This window comes from Mustela nivalis (genome assembly GCF_964662115.1).
Source record: "Mustela nivalis genome assembly, chromosome: 14".
In the NCBI taxonomy this organism is placed as follows: domain Eukaryota; kingdom Metazoa; phylum Chordata; class Mammalia; order Carnivora; family Mustelidae; genus Mustela; species Mustela nivalis.
This window is the reverse complement of record NC_139033.1, coordinates 79,662,501-79,687,514: the sequence shown is the minus strand read 5'-3', so window position 1 is coordinate 79,687,514 and position 25,014 is coordinate 79,662,501. Positions and strand designations below refer to the sequence as shown.

Genomic DNA, 25,014 nt, shown 5'->3' with positions numbered 1-25,014 from the left:
TTGACCCTGCTACAAGTTAGGAAACCTCCAGCACAATACGGTCATTTACACCATAGCTCCAAATGTTTTTGTTTGATCACATTTTCACAGTTTAACCTGGTTTATTATACATGCCAAGGAAATATCTGGAGAAAATAAGCCTTGCTTTATTTACCAGTATAGAAGGCGGGGACCTACACTCAAAGGTGTCCCTTCTCCCAGCACTACTGATCCTCTTTGAGTTTCCTTAAAAGTTTAAATTTCATGCAAAGCCAGGAAGCTCAGGTTAGGTATGTATAGCTAGCATCTAAAGTTTGTTTGTTTCTTTGTTTTTAATATTTTATTCATTTATTTGCCAGAAAGAGAGAGAGAGAGAACATAAGCGGGAGGTGCAGCAGAGGGAGAAAGAGAAGAAATCTCCTTGCTGAGCAGGGAGCCGGAAGCAGGGCTCAGTCCCAGGGCCCTGAGATAATGACCTGAGCCAAAGCAGAGGCTTACCAACTGAGCCACCCAGGTGCCCCTAAGGTTATTTTTTTTTTTTTAAGATTTTATTTTATTTATTTGACAGAGAGATCACAAGTAGGCAGAGAGGCAGGCAGAGAGAGAGGGAAGCAGGCTCCCCACTGAGCAGAGAGCCCCATGTGGGGCTCGATCCCAGGACGCTGAGATCATAATCTGAGCCAAAGGCAGAGGCTTAACCCACTGAGCCCCCCAGGCGCCCCCTTAAGGTTATTTTTTAATGCTGGAGCATCTCCCCACTGGGACCACAGGTCTTACACAGAAGAATTTCACACTGCTTCCTGTTCCTCACCATCTACTTCTGATCCTTTAAGGACCTTAAAGGAAAGCAAAAGAGAGGCGGGATTTTCTCCCATCTGAACCTTTCTTATTTGTGCCAAGAGCTAACCAGATCTAAGTCTGAGGTTCTTCTCACCAACAACGACAGGAAATGGTGTGGAAAGCTTGAATTAATTATTTCTTGCCCTACCTCCTAGAAGAATTATGTTCAGTCAAGTCACTAGCACCACATTCCACCACACCTGGCTCCAGCAAGAAGATGCCTCGTGAAATTCCTCAGCACACCTCCTTCACCCTGAAAGAGGACAGAGAGATCCATGCCTCTGCTCCCTCTTTTCCTCTGATCCTGCCAGCACACGGTCCCCGGATAAGAACTAGCATTTGGATGGCAAATACTGACATTTTATGCAACTCCTACTGTGCATGAATGCTGAATTAGGCAACCTCACAATAAGTCCACAAGATAAATATTACCCCATTTAAAGACGAGAAAATTTGAGATCCAGAGAGGTTCAGGACTTGTCAGAGTAGAACAGTGAAGGAAAGTGGCAAGGACAGAATTTGAGGCAAACCCGTGTTTCCAGCTACACCTTACAAATGTGAGGCAGCCAAGAAGTATGTGTCTTTAAATTTATCAAGGAGGTCCCAACGGTAAACTTTAAAATACATTTAATAACAACCTAAACATGGTAACCCAACCCTGTTTTAGAACCAAGTCCAAAAAAATCCACTGTACATTAAGACAGGCACATGCTGCAATTCATGCAAAAATCCAGACCTCCTTGGGCTTTCCCAGCACAGCAGTTGCAGCAGAGTTGTAAGGCCACCTGTCCATCTTATCAGCCCTTAGGAATGTCTCACAGTCCAGCTGTGAGCTTCGAGAGACAGAATTTTACAAGTAACAGCGCAAATATAAATTCCAGGACAGTCAGCTGTAAACCTATTTTAGAGGTGTGAAAGTTCTTGCAACACCTCAGAATCCAAGTATGGTGCCTGAAAATGGCCTGAGAGGCACAAAGCAACATGCAGGTTTGCAGAAAGGGATCTGTTCTTCTAGCCATTCTAACGTTCATAAGGAGCAACATAGCCTTGTATTTCCTATAAAATCCATATACAGTAACATAGTCAAGAAAAAGATTTCCATTACCAATTTTGAAAGTTGCTGAAAATAACTGACAGAATGAGGTAACCCCATATATGGTGGGAAATCGGGTTCTTACGGAACTTGCAAGTATATTTCTACTTTTGTCACAATTCTGTAAATCGAGCGGCACGGTCCCACGGTATTTCAGTTATCCAGTAAAATTCTGTTTGAGGATGGCTTTAGTTTTTGGTGGGTAAGGTTAAAGAAGACTCTATCTGAGATGATGAAAGAGGACCCAAACTGTGCCCACACTCTCTTCAGCACTGGGAGAGATGGGTTGTTGCCCCCCACCTTAAGCCGGTGGTGGGCATGCCAAATTACAGAAGAAAAACAGCACGATTCATCAACACTCACCAAGTAATGGGTGCCTGGGTGGCTCAGTTGGTTAAGTGTCTGACTCAGGAAAGAAACACATACGGACTACATTCTCTCACCAACAGAGAGGAACTGCACCCAACGTGGACTCAGAGTGTGTGTGGCTTGTTATATACCGCAGGCTTCATAGCAACTACAATTTTAGGAAGGCTCCAAACTGTGAAAAGTCCATTTAAATTCAAGGGTCTGTGCGCCTCAGGGAGGAAGCACATTAAATCCCTCCAATTGCCCCATCTACTTCCAACTGCAACCATAAATAAAAAGTCTGGACATGCTCTGAGAGAGCATCCAGAGTGGGAATCTGCATCAATTCATTTCATTTGACAAAAGTTTTACTGAACTCCTCCCTTACACCAGACACTGCTTTAGGCCCTGGGGGGTGGTGGGGGGGTGAACTGCAGGAGGGAAGGAGGGAAGATTCTTGCCCTTATAAAGTTTATAGTCTAGTAAAAACTTGGAATAAACAATGAGTCATACCTGGCACATTAAAATTTAGGAAAAAGTTGCACCTTACATTTTATAGAATTTCTTACTTTTCTGACAACTCTCATGTATTTCTTCATTTAATGTTCCCCATAGACTGGTGATTAGGCAGAACAAGAATCACTAAAATCAATTAAGAGTTGACCAAATAGAGGCACTGAGAGGTGAAGGGGTATGCCTAAAGTAAAAACCTGGCAGTGGGCAAGCTGAGGGAGGGTAGGCTTCTCCTGGTACCCTCCCAGCACCTTCGATGACTATCCCCCCAAGGGCTGACTCTGAGTGGGTCTTTGGGTCTGAGGACGTCCAGAGATGACCAAAATACACAGGTGTCACCTAAGCTTCTCCTTCTAGATAACCCAGTGCCCAGCCACTTACACCCACTCTCCAAAACACCAACACACAGGCACACAAATGTAAAACTAAATGCAGTAAATTAGGAAGTCAACCCCCTCTTCACAATAATAAACCACACGTGCTACCAGTACAGAGAAAGAAAAACCTGTCCACCAGATGTTACAACAGCTAAGAAAGAGAAAGGAACTAGTATTGATTTAATGTATGCTATATGCCAGAGGCTGTTTTAAGTATGATGGCTCCTTTATTTCTCATGGCAATCCCATCATGATCCCCATTTTCTGAAGTAGGAAATCAAACAAGACACAGAATTTAGAATGACAAATAAAGAATCCCATTTCCCACTGATCTTAAATGTTTGTAAGTATCTGGGCATTAAATGCTCAGGCTCAGCAACAAACAAGCTGAATAGTAAGATTATTCTTTTTTCCAGTAAATCTAGAAATATGTGTTTTATATACATTTTCAGCTCAAGGTGAATTACAAACAAAAAAGAAAAGTCCAAATTTAAGCTGATATCATGCATTCCTCCTACGGGAAAGAGTTAAATTAGTAAGATAGTTTTGTGCCTAGATATTGCATGACTTTCTTGAAAGGTACAGCATCTCATAACAGATAGTGCTGTGACAACCTCTACTTCACAGTCATTATCAAAGAGTCTCAAGTTCTACTCACCTTTTAAGCTGTATGAAAGCTGATGTGAGTTCTTGAGAATGGTCCAATACGGAGACAATGGTGTGATGTTACAAATACAGAGCTTGAAATGCTAAAAGGAAAAATAAAGAATTTCAGTGAACCACTTCTTGGTTTCTTCTCATGCACCCTCCCTTTCCCCAAGTTCCACAAAAATAGTTGAGAACTATCACAATAAAAGCCACAATACCAAAGTGATTAAATTAAGAATGCAAAGATAAACATCAAATAATAAAGGAAGAGAAAATTATAGCCAAAATAAATAAATAAATAAATAAATAAATAAAAACAATTGAGGTCAGGGACCTGACTGAGCTAGGGACAAAATCTCCTTATGAGTTTTTGAGCAGCCACAAGGGGCACCCTGTTCTTATCTTCCAAACAAAAGAGACACAACTTACTCCTCTCAGCATACAAATAATGTATGTTGAGACATTTTCTTCAATGAGGACCCAGGAACAAATAATGAATGATACCTTTATTGGACATGGTTTTTTTTTTTTTTTTTTTTTTAAATCTTAACAGTCTGAATTATCTTGTGAGCATAAGGATCCACACAATCCTTAACTGTAAAGAGAGGCAGGCCCAGGGGCACATTTTTCCTCCCATGAAATATGTTTAATTTTATGGGAGCAATACGGACCCCTGCTTAGGGAAGACCCTTAGGGGAACATCCATGGTACTGTCTGTAAGGCTGTCTTGACACCTGCCCTTTACCCCGTTGGTAGAACATTCTCCAGTTGGGCAGTCCAGACTTTGTCCAGGTCCACTTCCAGTTCACACAATCTGTCACGATCATCCTCATCTCACCTCAGTGAGTACGCTCTAGGTGCCTCACACCATTCCAGATCACGTCAGGTGACTGCCCTGTGCCTTACAAAGCAGTTTTGGGTAAAATTGGTCAACTCTGCCTCAGATACCACAAGCACTTCTCAGCACCCAGGCTGCCAATGTGTAGGATTACACTCCTGTCCAAGGTTGAATAAGCCACCATCTGTCTAGCTTGTGTGCTGTAGCGTACTCTCCAGGAGACTTGTCCCTTAAAGTGTGTTCCTACCATATGTCACTCCTGAGTGATCAGCCAAAGCTAAGATATCCAGATAAAAAATGACCGTGTCTAGCCAGAGGATCCTGTGAGATTCCTGTGGAGGTCCACCCCGAACACATAAGACAAACACCTTGCTGTTTTTATGTAACTCCTCAGTACCAATACCACGCACCCACAGACATTACTTTCTCCTGTTCATGATCTACTGAGACGGGGGAAAATAATCCACTTCGGGTTTTCTAAACAGTAGTTTTTATTCCTCAACTGGGATTGTTCTCATCAGTCTTCCTAGGATTCAAATGTTCAGACTTATTGAGAAAAGAAGGCAGTGGAATAACCAGAAATGTACTGAGGTGGCCAAAATTACTCTGGAGGGCAGGCAGAGCCTGTGACTTGCTTCTAACCAACAGAATATGGCAGAAGTAATGAGAGGTCATTCCCTTAATCAGGCAGTGCTGTCTATACAAGACTCCATCTCAGCAGACTAGAGAGTGACAGACTCCCTTTTGATCTCTGAAGAAGTGAGCTGCTATATGGTGACAAGGACTGTGAGGAGGCCATGTGGCAAGAAACTGCAGGGTCCTCCAGGTGCTGAGAGTCACCAAGCTGACATCCAGCAAGGAAACAGGAACGTCAGTCCTATAGCTACAAGGAAACAAAAGCTACCAACAACCTAAATGATCTTAGAAGTGGATTCTTCCCACTCATGCCTCCAGATGAGAACATAGCTGGGACCACACTTTGCCGACTTCTGAGATCCTGAGTAAAGGACCAGTTAAGCAAGGCCCAGGCTTCTGACCCGTAGAAACTGTGAAGTAATTTATGGGCATTGATTTAAGCTACTATGTTTATGGCATTTTGTTATGCAGCAACAGAAAACAAATTTAACTTAGTAAATAAGCATAGGGATATATAAAACACATACATATATGTTATATGCATACATAATTGGTACAATACAACAGCCCTTCCTACCTGCCTCATCCACAATAAGTGAAAAGTCATTTCTCCTACTTGACTATAAACTCCTTCCAGGAAAGAACCACATCACCATCACCCTGACATCCCCCTGGACTCTGCAGGGTAAGAGGCACATGGGAGGCTCTTACATTTTTTTAAAGAAGCCAGATTAAAAGAGTTATGACTTGTCAATCCCTAGTTTTCTGCAATAAGGCCAAAGCAACAGAATGTATGCAACTCTTCAAAACAGCACTCAGAGCCTCTAAATTAATTCCAACTAGGTGGAAGACGCTTAGCCTCATGCTCTGCCCCCAAACAATAAATGCATAATTTCTCCAGTACTTGTTATTTAATTTTACCTATAAACCTGAGTCAGTGCTTAAAATGTTTCTCAGTAGTCACCACTTTTGCCAAATATCCTTGCCTTTCTTCTGGCATTTAGCTATCTAATAGCTAAAGGTCAAAAACAGAAAGATCCCTAAGACATTTTCCAAAGGAAGAATTTGTTACTTGTTCTTAATTTCCCATTCATATCAATAATTCATTCCCAATCAAAATGGAAAAAACTGTATAGGTCAAATAACCCAGCTCTAATTCTGAAACAAAATGCTAATCCAGCTTCCTGACAACCTATATTAAAAGTGCTTTAAGACTGATTTTTTTATTCGACAGGTGTTGGCAAGGATGTGGAATGCAAGCTGGTGCAGCTAGTCTGGAGAACAGTATGGAAGTTCCTCAAAAAGTTGAAAATAGAGCTACCCTATGACCCAGAAATCACACTACTGGGGATTTACCCCAAAGATACAAAGGTAGTGATCTGAAGGGGCACGTGCACCCCAATGTTTATGGCAGCAATGTCCACAAGAGCCAAACTATAGAAAGAGCCTAGATGTCCATCAACAGATGAATGGATAAAGAATATGTGGTGTATATATATTTACATACAATAAAATATGCAGCCATCCAAAAAAAAAAAAAAGAAAGAAAGAAATCTTACCGTTTGCAATGACATGAATGGAACTAGAGGGTATAATACTGAGCGAAATAAGTCAATCAGAGAAAGACAATTATCATATGATCTCACTGAGATGAGGAATTTGAGAAACAAAACAGAGGATCACAGGGGAAGGGAGGGAAAAATGAAACAAGATGAAACCAGAGAGGGAGACAAACCATAACAGACTGAGAGGAAAACAGGAAACAAACTGAGAGTTGCTGGAGCAGAGTTGTGGGAGGGGTGGGGTGGCCGGGGGATGGATATAGGGAAGGGTATGTGCTATGGTGAGTGCTGTGAATTGCGAAAGACTGATGATTCACAGACCTGTACTCCTGAAACAAATAATATATTATATGTTAATATAAAAAAAGTTTTTTTATTTTTAAAGAGATGATTTGTAATTCTCTTGAGCAAGATTTTACTTAAGCCCTGTTTAAAATAAAAGTTGAATATGTAAATATATTTGGTTTCTGCTATCCTTAAGAGATAAATTGTTTTTTTATTACAAAAAAGATTGTGACTAAAGCTCTATTTTAAATTTTCAAAGGACTGGTTTAATAAAAGAGATATTTTAAAAACATTCAAATCAATTAAATTACTTAATAGACTACAAAATAAAAATTTTATTCACTATAGAAAGCTATCATACTCTCCTGAAGTCTATATGCAGGATTGTATTATATATTCCCACTCCCTCATCAATCACTCAGCAAACTTTAACATTATCTCCAAGTTTCATCCCTGGGTGCTGAGCCTCTCAGGCAGCAGTGTTTTCACACTCAAGCCAAAAAAAACTAAAAACACCAGTTCCGTGACATAGGAGGCAGAGAATTTCAATAAATTCACCTCTTCTTCTCAGCAAATTTTAACTCTCTTGGGCCCAACTCCATGTGTGAAAATAACCAATGACCCACACCATGGAACTTCACCCTATGCAGAGAAAGAAACAGGCTAATTTATAGACCCCACCCAGGTCTCTCCACCCTCAATTCTAGTAAGTACATGCCTTTTCCATAATCTCAAACAGCTCAACACAAAGTCCAGAGCTTCAAAGGAAGAAGACTGAGCAATAATATCATGCCCCCACCAAGGAAATTAAGCCTTCAGTAGAATGGTTCACCCAAGAGAATGACCCTTAATGAGAATTATTCAGCCTAGAACCTCAGAGAAGATGCTAGCAGAGTTCTTTACACACAGACCACACCCTGCTGCTTGAAGCATTTGAGGAATCCATACATAGGTTTTCAAAGTGATAAAGTATGGTCCTGAAGGGATGATGATCTCACTAGCTCCAAGCCATCTTCTTTTTTTTTACTTCTTCTTTTTTTTTAATTTAAATTTTCTTTAGTTAACATAGAGTGCGATATTGGTTTCTGGAACAGAATTCAGTGATTCATCACTTACATAAACACCTACTGCTCATCACAAAAAGTGCCCTCCTTAATACCCTTCATCCATCTACCCCATGCCCCCACCTCCCTCCCTCCATCAACCCTCAGTTCATTCTCTATGGTTAAGTGTCCCTTATGGTTTATTTCCCTCTCTCCCTTCGCAGGCCCCATATGTTCACCTGTTTTGTTTCTTAAATTCCACATGAGTGAGATCATATGACATTTGTCTTTCTCTGACTTATTTCATTTAGTATAATGCACTCTAGCTCCATCCATGTTGTTGCAAATGGCAAGTTTTCATTCCTTTTGATGGCTGAGTAATATTCCATTGTGTGTGTGTGTGTGTGTATGTATATATATGTATACATATATATATACATATGGTCACATCTTCTTTATCCAACCATCAGTCGATGGACATTTGGGCTCTCTCCATAGTTTAGCTATTACTGATAATGCTGCTATAAACATCAGTGTGCATGTACCCCCTTCAAATCTACATTTCTGTAAACTTAGGGTAAATATCTAGTAGTGCAAATGCTGGGTCATAAGGTAGTTCTATTTTTAACTTTCTGAGGAACCTCCATACTATTCACCAGAGTGGCTGCCCCAGCCCAAACGATCTTCTGAATGCCATGTTCCCAACACGTTTCCAGCAGTTTACACAGCACTGTAGGTTCAGTGGTCACAGTCTGGGAATCATGAGCTGCTGAGAGAACAAGACTGAGGTATTCCTGGAAAGTAACATTAATCAAGGAGGTTGCCCCCCTTGCCCCAAGAAGGGGATACATGAGTGGCAATAGACTGAAACACCATAAGGGAAGTGAGACACATTTATTCTCTATCTTCACAACATTCTCACTTTCTCTTTAAGGTAAAGGAAGATATTTATTCCTGACAAAGGTTAAGCGAGGAATCTGGCAGTGTGCCTTTCTCTGAAACCGGACTGGCTTCCAGCTGGGAACTGTAGCCATTTAAAACACAGTGATGCCCGGAGACAAGAGAGCCATTTTGTATAAATTATAAGTTGGGAAAGAAAAAAACACAAAGTAGTAGGTAAATACTTCAATGTTACACAAAGAGATCAAGGAAAATAGAAAACAGAGGTCTCTTTCCCAAAACTATACTGACTTTACATCTTTTTTCAGAAACATTGAGGCATTCCTTAAGGATGGACCTATACTTCCACCCCAGATTCATAAATTTTGTTAGGTACATTGTCACAACATAAAATGTGCATGTCCATTTATTCAACCCAATTTGAGGCCGCCCTGGGAAAGGATCAGGCCTCCAGGTAGCATCAGCTGCAATCTCCCTGCAGAGTCCAGGGTGAGATGCAAAGAAGATTGAGGAGTGAAAGGTTCCAGCCGCAGAGCCCAGACCAACAGTTTGACAAGTTGTATCTTAACAAAGCATCAACCATTTCATGGGTGCCTTTCAAAATCGAGGGATGCAGAGGAAGAAGGCAGCTTCGGGCAACTCCCAGTAGACACAAAACCAGCCGGGGCCACGACTGAGGAGAAGGATCCCAAAGCCAGCTGCCTTCTGTCGGCCCTCTGCCTTACTTCTAACAGAGAATTCTGTTCCCAAAATAGAAACGAAGGACCTCTTCAAAGCAGATGCAACAAAGAAACAGTCCCATCCCGCTTGCCAAGAAGAAATAAGGCACGGCGACGGCCAGAGCCGAAAGTCATCTCTTCTGGAGCACAAAGGGCTGGATGAGAGGCCCTTGCTGAAGTGGTCAGCCTCCTCAAAGAACTGGTCCCCAAGGCCCCTCGGGGTGCACCTACTGGAGTAAGGCAGTGCTGGCGGGCTCCCACACACACCTCCCACCCAGCACAATATGGCAACAGCTCTGAGGGCTGTGCTCACAGGACAGCGGGACGGCCAACAGACCTTCACAGGCTCTTCCCGCCCCGCCTCGCCCTTCAACCAAGAAACTCTTTCAGTCAAAGCAAAAACAGTCCATCTGCCTATGGCTAAACAGACAGGTTTTCTATCTTCCCTGCTGTTTTGGCTTGAGCTCTTCAGACTGCAAAGTTCTGAAGCTCCCTTTGCAAAGCTTTATAAAGGCCGGAACTATGTATGAGGAAACTAGGACAAGGCCACCCCCAGGCAGCTCTGCACTGCGAGGAAGCACTGGAGCCAACATGGCAGCTCGAGATCCTGCCGGGTAAAGTGACGCGGCCTCTGCGCACGCGCGCACGTGCACGCAGATGCGCATGAGCGTGCACGCACATAGGAGGTGCACGCGCACAAGGGCGGAGGACGTGTGTAAAATCTAAAAGCGGGATGCTTCAGGATCCATAAAGGCAGAATTAAATGTTTCAAAGCACACAAAGGGCGAATAAAGTTTCTAAAAGCTGGAATGAGCACCTTAAGGAAATAACAATGAAGACGATGATTTCTTTTAAGTGACATTCAAGTCCAACAGTAGTTTCCTAGTTATTTCCAAACTCAAGGGGAGGAAGACAAAGACCTACACCTCCACAAAGGATCACAAAATACTTGAAAGCAATGAAAAACCTGACAGTGATTGGGACATCAAAATCCTTTTTTACTTCTTAAGCAATAAAGTACTGTCTCATTTCTCAAGCATTCTGGGAGGAGTTCTCAAGGTCAAACTATACTTTTTAAAGCATATTAGCACACATCCAAATGGAGATGTTACCATATCTGTTACAAGCCAAAAAGGGAATCAAACACTCAGTCGCTATGACAAGAACTCCATGAGCACGTGGACTGGTGGAGTAAAAGAGCCAAAGACACAGCCTGCCCTGGGTTCTAATCCAGAGCCACCACAACTGGGTGCCTGACCCCAGGGAAATGAAGTCATCTCTGAGCACAACAGCTAACAGATGAAGATAAGGTTATCTACCTTTCAGGTCATTGCAGAGACTTAGAAAGACAATAGGGGCCTGGGTAACTGGTCATAAATATTAAAAATATAGTTAAATTAAAAAAGAATAGCATTGCTTCTGATCAGAGAAAAACAGCTGCTAATACATATGACTCACAATAGAAGTACCTCATCCCAAGAGTCCTCCTGATTTACCTCACCCTCTACAATCTTCCTCACTCACTTTCCAGTGTTCTTGGGCTATCTGCACATACCCTCTCTCATGTTTACACGGGACTCCCCGAGAATACCAGCTCTTAAGAACAAGTCCCATATTTTCTAAGGCTAGGTCTCATATTTTCTGGGTTATTCTATACAATCCACTTCTTTCCCTGTACCCCTCAACCATATCCATATCTCATATCTGGCACTACCTAGAATAGCAGCCTCAGAAGAAGACTTGAGGCAAATTCCCACCTCTCATATCTTACAAGCTCTCACACTTAATGAATTCAAGCCCTGTTCCTTTGTATCAGTGAGGAAGAAATCAAGGAACATGGAGGTGAAGAGTGTTGACCAAGTGACACAGGTGGGTCAAGTCCCAGGGGCAAAGAACTTGGCCTCTTGTCTTCCCCACCATACCACTGGCATCTGCTTATCACAGAGCCTACCTTATAAGAAAGAACAGTAGCCACTGGCATTATAGAGATACATGTCAAATGACCCACATATCCTACCACACAGCACTTAGGCTTGGAGTTTCAACACTCCTGAGAGCAAGACAAGGCCTACTTTAAGAAACAGCCATGCATACCCAGGATTCTAAGCTCTGGCCCAAGTGTTCTATTCTCTGCCCCTTTTGACCTCCTGTTTGATTACTTAATTAATTACAACAAGAATAAATCAAACAGATAAAGATACTCGGGCATCTCGGTCATTCATTTCTAGGCGATAATAGTAACAATAACAATAAAGCTAACATATATTTAATCTTTGCTCAGTGCCTCTCTTGCAAGTCACTTTATGTATCTCATTTAATGCTCACAGCAACCTTGTATGGATGTTTTAGTATCCTCAGTTAGCAGATGAGACAACCAGAGGCGAGAGAATTTAGGTGATTTGTCTAAGGTCATAGAGTGATTAAGAGGCAAAGCTAAAATTTGAACCCTATTTCATCCTACACGATGATCCACAGAGCCATCAAAACAGATGGTTAAATTAAGAAATAAAGCAAAGCTGACGTATCAAAAAATGGATATGTTTTATTCTTGGGAATTCCTTTGAAAACTAAGGTGTATTTTTGTTGTAATATTACCCTCAAACCCAGACTTTATGAGTCTGTTTGGAAATAGCAACAAGTCGCTCACCAATAAGCACACTTCTTTCGGACCCTTTTGGTCACTTCCCATGAATACTCCACAGGCAGAAACAAATGTGGATACTGTGGAACCAAGCTGGCACATAAGAGCCCTGACCCCCAAAGACTGGCACAGTGGGTGGCCACAGCCAGGATTTCTCAGAAGCCACAGTGGACTCAGTCCCAGGCTGGTGAAGCAGCAGTGTTTTTGAAGACCCATTATGTGCCAAATTTTCCACCACTATCAGAAAATAAAAGGGACCTAAGTTGTTATTTCTCTAAAATTCTAAAATTTGGTATGGAAAACAGGACAAACATAAATAAGTCTGTGCTTTTATAATTAAATGTCAAGACTGGTTTTCATATGGCAAAGATAAAAATATTGGTATCAATTAATTTTATTGACCTCTATTTAAATATTTAACATTAGAAATGGACCCAACACTCTGTAGAAAGATGTTTCAATGGACCGAATCCCTAGCACTGGAAGGAGTGATGCTAAATGCTGGGAACAGATCAGAGAAGTCACCAAGTCGTGTGAGGTAGAAAGAAGAACCCCAAGTATGTCAAACTCCACACTCAAACTCATTGAACCATGCAACCCTCTGGCAGGCTGTATGAATACCCGCCAAGGACCAGACACTATTCCAGGCAGTTGGGCACATCAGTGAGTAGAACAAGGGTGTACAGTTGAACACTAAACCTACCCAACAGTTCAATTAAGTAGTTCACTCAGAAATGGTAAAGGCCATGTACAAAGGCAAGTAGAGTAGAGCAGAGGACGGCCAGTATGGCCAAAGGGAAGTGGTACCAGAGAATGCTCCCTGAGAAGGCAGTTATCAAAACCAAGGCTAGAAGGAGGCAGGGCCAGGGGGTGGGGGCGGTGTTGGACACAAGGATGTTTGAGAAAGAGCATTTCAGGGAAGGGTCCAAGAACAAAGAAGCAGTGTGGCTGGACAGAACGAATGAGGGCAAAAGTAGCAGGAGATGAGGTCAAAGAGGCAATGGGGGTCCCAAGAGCTTGTAGGCAATTGTAAGGACTTGGCATTTACTCAAGAAAAATGAGGAGCAATTCAAAGAGTCATGCATTCATTCAACAAGGATTTACCAGATGCTAAACATGCCAAGCCCTGTGCCAGAGGCTAAAGACATAAGAACAGGAAGAAGGTTGAAAAGAGGCCAAAAAACTAGACTCCTCAACCTTCAATGGTAGCTAAGGTCTTCTTCAGTAGACTAAGTAACCAAGAGGACATTCCAAGCCTCACCTGGGAACCTGGAAATGAGCACTCTCTGAGCTCAAAGGATGCCTCTCCACCCTTTATGTACATATAGATCCTGAACACTGACCAGGAAAACACCAAAAATACAGAAGATCCTAAAGCTGTGTAAATCAGCAGTGAAAATCAAATGAAGTCCAAAAATCATTTTAGTCCTGATTATACTTCATTAGATTTTAAATATTTTAAATCTTCAATGATATTCTAATAGCTCTATAATAACAGTGGTTTAAAATCTTCACACCCTATATTTCCAGTATTTCTAAATGGCAGAATGTTTACTGTTCATTGATATCTGGATATGTTTTGTTATTTTGGTAAACTAAGACGATAATAAACATCAATACTTGAAAAAAAATCAATACTTAGTCTTTCTCCTCTATTAAACTACATAGATTATATTCCCTTCATATTTCTTCTGTAACTCACCTGTGATACTAGTCATTTTGGACTTTCAAACACTCTTAACACATGCAATATATACATGTATGTAAGTACATACATATATGTGTGAATATGCATATATATGTGCATATATACATATACTGAGTTGTGACATTAAATATCTCTATATACTGACTCAGACCACATATGTAACTTTTTAAAAATTTCAAAACCCAAAATTTTTTTTTCAAATTAAGTTTCTAAAAATAATACTTAACCTTATGGTTGTAAACTATATTCTATCTTCTCTTCTACTGCACATCACTTTTTGAGTGCTGGTTGTGACCTACTAAAATGATTTCTTGGCCATCCAAGGAGTTGTGACCTGCAGCTCTAAAACAGTAGTCAAGGCACTTAGCCAATTAACTATTAATTAATTAATTAATAACCTCAAATTCGTCACATCACCTGTCCCCTACTTTGTCCACCTACCCTTTCCAACTACAGAAAAGAGCAAACTCTAGTCTACTGGTAAAACTCCAGAGTGTCCCAAAGGATTATCCTTCACAGCTCAGCCCTGCAAGACTCATGGACTAACCAGAAGGCAGAAAGGAACTAACTGTTCTCTGCTGGCGCCAAACAGAACTCAACCCATCCGAACTATCTGTGCATGAATTTGTCAAATAAAGTCTCCAGTATTCTGAAATAACTTAATGAAAACACATTCTACTATGAAAGGACCTTTATCTTTGGCATCCAGTGCTTCGATAAGCCTGTAAATGGTCATTAAAATAGGACCAGTATAAGCACTACTTTGCATTTGAGAGTAGGGCAGATTTGGACTCAGCGGGTCTACAGCAAGCCCCAAGATTCTTCATTTCCAACAAGCTCCCAAGGGATGCCAATGTGGTGGTCTGGTAACAAAGCACTAGATAGCACTGGGTAGCCCTCCCTAGCACTCCCTAATAATGTGTATTCAAATACACAGCAACCGGCTCAGAAGAAGGCGGGTATTTAGAGGATATCCACAAACACATTAATGTGGGCTTCAGCTGATGGCAACCCACCGATGATGGTGATGGAAAGGGCCATCTGGGAAAACTGGAGGACAGCACCTAAGAGAGGGTGTAAAGGAACCACATGGAGGAAATTGACTTGGAAAGCAGGTCCAGCCTCCTACAGAAATCTACAAAATGTCCACAGATGAAAAGAGAACGTCTATTTGGAAGTCACTCATGTGGGAGAAAACTTTCAGGCAAAAAGCCTTGAGCAATGCAATGTAGAAAAGGCCCATCAAAATATCCATAGGTTCTCAATGACCAATGAGCTACTTACAACTAGGCACAGTTACCAAAAAAGGAATAATCCCACATATTGCCATACCTCCTCTTCTTCCCCCTTTACCCCACCCACTACCCCACTGCAGACAGCCTCTCCTCTGCTGTCCTGACCACGGCTCTCTTGCAGTGTATTCAATAAACTTCTATCTCCTCTGTTCTGCCTCTGGTGAATTCTTTCACAGCCTGCACCACTGGCTTCCACCCTATTGTTGCCCCACATTTCGGGGCCCCCATCCAATTGATAGATACTATATTTAGACTACCAACTTAGATACACTAAAAGTTAGCTATGTCTAATGGACTTGCTAGAGTCCCAGCTGGCTGGAAAAAAACATATTGACAATGAAAACCATCATCTAAAAAAAAAAGTCCACCTCCCCCCTCTTTTATTAGAGACAGAGTGGAGTTGGAGGTGTGGTGCGGAGGGAGGGAGAAAGAGAGAGAGAGAGAGAGAGAATCTCAAGCAGGTTCCACACCCAGCATGGAGCCTGATGCAGGGCTCAGTCTCAGAACCCTGAGATCATGACCTGAGCCAAAATCCAGAGTCGGACGCTTAACCAACTGAGCCACCCAAGTGCCCCCCACCTACCCTATTTTATTTGAAAGGAACACAGATGCTCCAAATACTCCGTGGCAATTGGTCACTTCAATTGAAATTGGATATATGCTTCTACTACCTCATTAGAGGTCAAGTTCAGAACACAATGTCTGAGTGTTAAAACTATCATCAGCCAATTACTTACCTTCCATTAGTTCACAGTTGTTGTTGTGTTACTTTTGTCATTTTTTTTTAAAGATTTTATTTTTAAGTAATCTCTATACCCAATATGGGGTTTGAACTCAATGACCCAGAGACCAAGAGACTCAAGCTCCACAGACTGACTGAGCCAGCCAGGTATCCCTGTTGTTATTTTTAAATTACCATATTCCTCTTCCTTTTACGCCATTCTTGGAAACTATTTCCCAGCATTTTCTCCAACAAATCATCAAAAAGTAACTATTGGGAGCTGAAATTCTACCCATTTAGAGGTCACTATTAACCAACTAAAGTTTGGACATGCCGTTCTGCATGTTCTACATGTTACTGAATTAATAAGAGTAAAAATAAAATTCCAGAAAAGGCAAAGCCTACACTCGTACAGCCTTCTCTTATTTGAAGCCATGCAGTCTTTCCTCATTCTTGTGGGTTTCATTAAACTAAGAAGCACAGAACACTGATTTGCTAGTTTCCATACTTGCTGCCAAATTTCCACTTCTGCAATACCAATTTCAATCCCAAACAAAAAAAAAAAAAAAAAAAAGGAAAAGTTAATCTGGTTCTTCACATCGTCCAATTTATTCAGAATGTGAGGTAAAAAGTTGGAAGAAAGGAAAGCAGTGTTTGGCAAATAATGCACATGTTAATTTATTGTCTTTATTTTTTAAATTGCTACATTGTCTCAGAATCATTTCCTCCTTTTAGCTCTGGAAAGTTTTTAAAAATGTGGACTGCCAAACAATGACCCCCTTAGAAGCCAAAGTTTCATTATTTTAAGGAATTTACTACCTTTCTGCGGAACGAGTTCTCATGGAAATCTTTCCAAACCACTCACTTTGTTAAGAATTTTTGCACATTTACAAAATAAAGCTGTATAACTTCTAAAAATTTCAGGGTTTTACTTTGTGCACTGCTTCAGCCTTTAAAAAAGCAGCATAATCTAACATCTGTGACACAGGTAGACAAAGGGACACTTAAAAGGGAAAAGCATGAAGTAACTTCGGTGTAGCAACGTTACATTACAGGGGAAAATCAAGCTAGGGGCAGGAGGCAATGGATGCTGCATGCTCCAGCTGCTAAGTACTAGACAGAAGAGCAATTTTGAAAGCATACCACTTCACATCTGCTGACTTATTACAATATCTCTCCCTTGGTGTCTTCAATAGCAAACTCGGATATGCACGTAAAGACTAACTGGCACTGTGGTTTCAGAGCCTCAGATGAAATAAGTCCCACTTAGCCAGAATCCAAACAGCTGGGCAATTCAAATAACTGGAATTTGGGTGAAAAAGAAAGGAACTACAACCACAAGAACTTTTAAACACAATGCGATCAGCCAATTTCCCAATTACAATGGCTTGCCAGGACAGGAGGGAGAGGGGAAAGGAGAAGGGTCAAGGTCAAGAGGTGGAAGAAGAGAAAATGGACCAAATGGGAGACGAGGAGGGTGAAGGAGGAAACAGAGGCACCAGAAAAAGAAGGGACTCACCGGAAAGGCAGTCAGCCCTGTCTGCAACCCAACAACAGAGATACAAAAGACTCTGGCACACGACATGAAAGTGAAGGAAATCAGTATAAAACTGTGATCTCAGGACGCCTGGCTGGCTCAGTGGGTTAAGCCTCTGCCTTCAGCTCAGGTCATGATCTCAGGGTCCTCGGATCGAGCCCCGCATCGGGCTCTCTGCTCAGCGGGGAGCCTGCTGCCCCCTCTCTCTCTGCCTGCCTCTCTGCCTACTTGTGCTCTCTCTGTCAAATAAATTAATAAAATGTTAAAAAAAAAAAAAAACACTCCTTAAAAAAACAAAAAAAAACCAAAAAGCTGTGGTCTCAGCCTTAGGAAAATCTCTCTCCCCCCACACACATCTCGAAAAGCCCAAGAATTCAAGTTTGATGAAAGAATGCACATTACTTAAATCAAAGCTCAGAAAGGACTCACGGTCTGCATTAGTTCTTCTGGCGAGACAATCGGTCGCCTTTACCACGAGCCCCAGGAAAGCGGCTGGACCATGCTGGTCAGCGCTTATGATTCGGTAGTCTCTGCCACACCAATCTGAGTGAGGTTCTGTTACCTCTGCTTCCAGCTCCCAGGGAATCAAACGGTGGGAATGAGCAAGCAGCCGAGCTGCCCGCTACGTGTGAAGTGAGGCTTATTCATCTCAAGCTGTGTGGGGTAGGAGCTAGATCTGAGCAGGAACAGCCCGCTGGTTTCAAGCTTGCAGTTGCTGCACAGGTTACCGTAGAAAGCCAAAGAGCGTGCAAGGTTATTCCCCTGCAAAACATCCCAACCCCGATAAAACTGTCCTTGTTCTTCTCAAATCCCACCACAACATGTGATAGGTGGACGTGGTGTGCTGGTTTCAAAAGGAGTAAGACAGAGCGCTCTTTTCCTAACTGTTAATGTCGCGGGCCTGTGCACGCGCACACACACGTGCGCGTACACACACACACACACACACACGCACGCACGCCTCAAGTCACTGCGAGTATTGTTTTCAAAGGTACCAAACATTTCTCTGATTTCTTTTTTTAAGAGTTTATTTATTTGTTTGACACAGAGAAAGAGCAAGCGAGAGAGCACAAGGAGAGGGAACAGCAGGGGCAGAGGGAGAAACAGGCTCCCCATTGAGCAGAGAGCCCAATGCCGGGCTCGACCCCGGGACGACGGGATCATGACCTGAGCTAAAGGCAGACGCTTAACCACCTGAACCACCCAGGCGCCCCTTCTCTGATCATTTAAAAGTGCATGACTCCACACTCTCACATGCAGTGAATGTCTCTAATACAGCTAATTATCTGAACCTTTCAAGTAAAAGTACATCTTCCAAACACAGAACTGAAGGCTGCTACACAATGACTATAGAAGTCTTCTTCCTAATTCGGATTGCCATGGGAGAACATTTTTATCAGCCTCCCCCCTTGCCAAAGATTCCCTACTGAACGTAGCCAAGAGCTAGCCCAGAGCTCAGACAATGATGTTATTACAGGTAGAGACTCCATGTGAAAGTAGGTCTATGGTTCAGTGAACACAGATTTTTTTCAATCTCACTAGAACACAAAAATTGCAAGTTTTAGAACTGCTCTCACTCGGAATTCTGTTCATTTCAATTCTACACGAAGGCAGTGACTCACCACCCTTTGAGGTTGTGATGAAAACTGTAGCTAACACCCTGAAGGCCACTCCAAGGGGTGGGGTGGGGACAGGGCCCAGGGACAAGAGCAGGAGTCCAGCCAGGACGTCAGAGCTGGGCTCGCTTGGAAGCAGCTCCCTTCCTTCCACGTAAGAGCCATCACCGGCTGCCATCCCAATATGAATGCGAGCCACTTCAGCAGCTTTCCTTTGATCTGAGATGATCATTTTGCCAATTACAAAGCAACTCATCCTCAGCCGTGCCCAGAACAGTAGAAGATAGCCGCTGGAGACCCTGAAACCCCTCCCCACCTCTGGACATGGGAGCATCATGCCAGAAAGAAAACAAAAAGCCAAACCCTGATTTGGGTGCCTCCCTAGCTCTGTGGTGTGTACTGGTCTCCAAGGCTATGCCTGCCTCAGCAGTCTGGAGCGGAGGGAGGGAGCTTCATGCGGCATGTGTCCATGGTCCAGTCCCGAATCTCAAGCTGGGTAGCCAAATGACTTAACTGTTTGTAGCAAAATGGCCTTTAGACTTCTGGGTCTAACGGGAGAAGGCAGGAAGGGTCCAGGCAAGAGCTACCCAGCCCATGACCTACGAGACAACTACAAAAGTGCCTAACGTTCTTATTACCACACACGCTCCTGGGCACCACCTCAGCTCTTGAGTCATACTCTCTTAAGGTGGAGTTGTGGGAATCTGCATTTTTAACAAGCTTCCCCCTTAAAATTCTTAAACATACCAACATTTAAAAAACAGGTCCAAATCCAAATTAAACTCGTGTGGGGGAGCGGGACAGGAGGCTGGGGGAGCAGAGGCGGAAGGGATGGAGACAGGAAGAGCAGGCTCCCCCGGACTGGCACCAGGGCACCCCCTACGTGGCCTGAGTGCCAAGCAAACAGGACCCACCACCGATGAAGTGGGCGCGAGGGGGAAGAGCAACAAGTCCTGAGGTACACACCCCACCCCTGAGTGACTGGTAGATGCCATCTTCCTTTTCCTGGTGAGTCAGGGCTCCAGTGAGATCTAATTGCTCTAGAAAAATAGGGATGTGGCATGACTGGCTTCTGAGTGCCGTGGAACAATTCATTCCTGTTATGCACTTTACTGAGAACAGATGAGCCCAGAAAAGTACTCACCTCTCCCACTGACATCCATGCTTCACAACAGAGGAGGGCGGCCTTCCAGGCAGAGGAGCCAGGAAGGGGGTCTACCGGGGGTCTAGCTAGAGAAATGGGGTGAAATAGGGAGCAGCGGGAGAGGAGCCCCGAGACAGAGACCAGACCAGGCCACTGTGACCCATGGCCACACCGGCAAGTCCAGCCTTTGCCTTTTGAAGCGAGGCAGTGACACATCAGTTGTGCGGGCCACATAACTAGAGTGCTGGTTCTCACAGGGGGTCCCCGACCAGGAGTATCAGCATCCCCTGGGAAAATGGAAGAAATGGAAAGTGTCAGGCTCCACTCCTACCAAATCAGAAACTGCACTTTAAAGAGCCCTCCAGGGGGCGCCTGGGTGGCTCAGTGGGTTAAAGCCTCTGCCTTCGGCTCAGGTCATGATCCCAGGGTCCTGGGATCGAACCCCGCATCGGGCTCTCTGCTCAGCGGGAAGCCTGCTTTCCTTCCTCTCTCTCTGCCTGCCACTCTGCCTACTTGTGATCTCTGTCAAATAAATTAAAAAAAAAAAAAAACTATTATATAAAGAGCCCTCCAGGTGATTCAGACACTCACTGAAGTCTGAGAACCTCTGCTCCGAAACACAGGGGAGAACCTAGGCAGAGGGGAGAGGAAAACCAGAGATCAAAGTCAGACAGCGATCCATCCAGAGGCGGCTGCAGAAACTCTAAGAAGCACTAAGAATCGGAAGCAGTCACTACAGGCAGGAATGGGAAAAGCCATGTGAACAAATACTCAGAATAAAATGGGGCAGGACTTGGTGATCCAGAGGCTGGATGTGTAGACAGGAAGGTGGAGAGCCAGTCCAGGTCCAGGTTTCTGGCCTGGGTAACCAGCTTTAAGTCAGGGGAAAGAAAAGAGATCTTTTATGATCATTGTACAGAAAAATGTGCCCGTGTTTGCCTCAACCTTGAAACACTCAAGTCCGTTTTTGTAAGCCAGCGTGGAGGCTTCCAGATTCAGGAAGATTGTATTTAAATGCTTTTATAAAACAGCACAGTTGTGAAATGCATCCATGTGCTTTCTTCAGATATAGTTCTTCAACTGTCTTTTTCAGTAATGCATCTCAGAAAGCTTCATAAACAAAAATCAATCCGGATTCAAAGTCTTGGAAGAAGGGAAGGGCTATAGAGAAATTACTTCACACAACCCAAGGAACAGCCATTTGCAGAGAAAAGTATGAAACACTGCTTAGTGCTCATCACAGTTTTGAATAGAAAGGAAAACACAGAAACACAGTACAGTGTCTAATACAAAACACATGTTAAAGGTTTCTCTGCCCAAGAATGGTATTTATACCTTAAGTCACTGGGCTTGAGATATTTATGGAGAAAAAAAAAAAAAAAAAGTCCCTTCTTAATTAACTATACTCATAAAGGATGCTGTATCATTGAATGGCGGCAAATGTCTCAAAAATAATTTCCAGGTTTCTAAAATGTTTTCACACTTATTGTTAAATATGCATGCGTCTAATGTTCTGGATAGTCTCTCTTAAAAAAGCAACAAGGCCCACTGTGAGGATGTGGACTCCAGAGAGCTGGGAAGCCATCCAACGTCTCCATCTCCAGGCCCCATCCTTCCTGTGGCCACTTAACACAGAGCAGCCGTCTGGCAGGCTGGTCAGGTCCTGTGGTCCTGAGTTGTGCAGAGCCACGGACAGCCACTTTCATCCCCCTCCTACCACTACTCTTTGAAATGGCATCCGACCAACAGCAGTGAGCCTGGAAAGGCAGAACTGGGTCTGATCTGCCATGGGAGGGACCGGGTCATGTGCCCCTCCCTGATTCCATCAAAGCACCCTACAGACTCCTCACCGGGCTGTCCTGCACTCAACAATCAGCTTACAGACTTGCTCCAGAGTTCTGTTACAGTCCCCCACCCCAAAAAGTCTGGACCAGTGTCCTCACTTATAATCCTAACACTTAGGAGGGGTCAGCCATATCTTAAGCACCTGACATTAACTCAAAATCTTTATAAGAATTCTATGAGGAAAAAAAGAACTCTATGAGGTGGGCCATGCTATTACCAGCATCCTCCTCTTACAGATGTGGAAAATGAGGCACAGGCCATTTAAGTGAATCATCCAAGATCACACAAGCTAGGACTAGGTAGAGCTGGGTGGGTGCAGTGAGGTACCACCAGCTCCTGGCCAGCTCCTGTCTCCATGAGCCCCAGTCCCTCCCCTGCTGCCCTTGCTGGTCTTGCCAGGCTCTGGTGAGATCTGTGAGATCAGAGATGGAAGGTTGGCCCACAGCGCTCAGGAGTGCACAATGCAGGTACCATTCAGACTTCAGTTCTCACATACAAAACCCCTGTGGGTCACACTGTCCCCATGGCATCATCCCCCTTGCCTGACTTCCCCCTGCATGTGCACTCCTGCCTTCAAGGCCCCCACCATTGTCCCCTTCCTAAGGCAGACCACAGGTTCTAAGCAGAGACCTGGAATGACACCTACCAAGCCATGAGTCTTGGCAACCTTCAGCAGAGAAGAGATCTTTGAAAAGTCCAGAGATGGTCTCTGAAATTCGAAAGTAGGATAGAAATACCATAGTTTCTAACCACACTGCCTAAATTCTCACCCACTGGTTAATCTCCCAGGTGGGCTTCTCACCAGCTCTGGGGACCTCACTGGTCTGGCCTCCTTTGGGATATAGCTGCCCAAACAAGTCCCAAAATTTCTGAAGGTCAGAGACTGAGACCAACAGCAAGGACTCTTAGCCCACAGCGTGAACTGAACTGGGAGTTTTAAAACACTTGCTGAAATCTATCCTGTCCCAGACAGAGCATTTTCTTGAAACTGTCTTTCTATAAATGAAGAGACTCGGAGCACTCTAACAACTGTTCACCAGGAACCAGGAATCCAAGTCCTTGGCTGCAAACCCACATTCTTTCTTGGTAAACAATATGAAGGAAATCTATCACCCAGTAAGCAGAACAGCGAGAACCCACTGAGATCTGTTTTTCCACCGGCAAATGGAATGCTGGGGCAGTTTTGCTGTTTACCGGCACTAGGACGAAATGCCTCCAGCATCTCCTCCTCACTTCATGAAACCTGCCACTCTAAGACACAATGCATTGTAGTTGGGCTCTGGAAAACACTCCTCCCACCATTTGGTAAGCATACCCTCATCTATAAAGGAGGAAGGCAGAGGGACAGTCAGTAGACTGCCTGAGAAGCAGTGGTGAAGGCAAGCTGGCAGCCCAGAAAAGTGGAGGATCAGATGGGGTGACATAAGGGTCTGCAAATTTCTGCCAACATGGAAGAAAAGCAAACCCTGATCAAAACTGGTTGAGTCACAGAAATACTATACTTTAGAATCTCACCATTCCCCACTAATTGTCGTATGTCCCCATTCACCCCAAACATGAACAAATGTGGTCAAGTTCATGTAAAACCAATACTACTCAGCTATTTCTCAGAACAGATTAGAGGAAGATTTGCAGAGTGCTGTCCTACATGTCAGCTGTTCAGGACACCACATAAAAGACCATCTTTTCCAGTTAGGTTCCCAAGGCAAAGAAAGGCTTCATAGCTCTCGAAAGGCCTCCTGAAAAGCCGGGGAAGGTAGTGTGTCATGGGGAGCCATGAGCTACAAGAGAACACATTTGTCACTGTGGTCAGGCAGCAAAGGGTGTGTTTCCAAAGTTGCAGCACGTGGGCTGACACATGAAAATCAGTAGGTCAAAGAAATGAGTAGGGAGAGGGTGGCTGGGTTATGGACATTGGGGAAGGTATGTGCTATGGTGAGTGCTGTGAAGTGTGTAATCCTGGCAATTCACAGACCTACACCCCTGGGGCTAATAATACATTATATATTAATTTTAAAAAAAAATTTTTTTTAAAAAGCAATGACCCTCAATAAAAAAGCAGTATGTGCCCTTAGTGTCTGAAGATAAAGTTTAGCCTTTTCTCTTTCAAGGGAAGGTAGGATCCATGCTCCTTGAGTTTTGTTAGTAGGAGGGAGCGAGGGAGGGATGGATGGATGGATGAATGGATAGACAGATATGACAGATAAACAGCTATAGATGATAGATGGAGAAATGATATATAGGTAAAAACAGAGATGATAGGCAGACAGATACATAGACAAATGGATGGATAGACAGAAATAGAGATGATAAAAGTAGATAGACAAGGCAGACAGGTAGACAGGTAGAAAAAGGTATAGAGAGTTGATAAAGATGATAGAAATGTAGACAGATGCTAGAAATATAAACATAAAATCAGAAAAACAAGCTAAAGAAACAACTAGAAGAAAATGAATCAAAACCATCTAACAAACTATACAATAGAACATTCTACAGCTGGTGGTTTCTTTTATTTAGTATTTTAGCACCTCTCTAAGGGCTACAACTGCAGGATGTTTTCACACTGAAATTCACTCTACCCAAAAGTCGATCAGAAATGAGGAGGTAGATGCAAATTCATCTTTCATGGGAGACACGTGAAACTGCAGAGGTGCTTCAAGAAAAAAGCAGTCTCCAGCAACAGAGGAACACGCTGTTACCCTGAAACAAGCATGAGATGGTAAGCT

General features: G+C 43.3%; 1 protein-coding gene across 14 annotated transcripts in view; it reads right to left on the bottom strand.

The window, feature by feature from the left end:
- The window catches only part of LDLRAD4 (low density lipoprotein receptor class A domain containing 4), a 413,486-nt gene that overhangs the window by 352,995 nt on the left and 35,477 nt on the right, over positions 1-25,014 (bottom strand). For all 14 annotated transcript variants that reach the window (XM_082697585.1, XM_082697583.1, XM_082697576.1 and 11 more), the window contains one exon: positions 3,809-3,899. The gene's annotated coding sequence lies outside the window, so the exon portion shown is untranslated. The remainder of the gene's footprint in view (positions 1-3,808; positions 3,900-25,014) is intronic.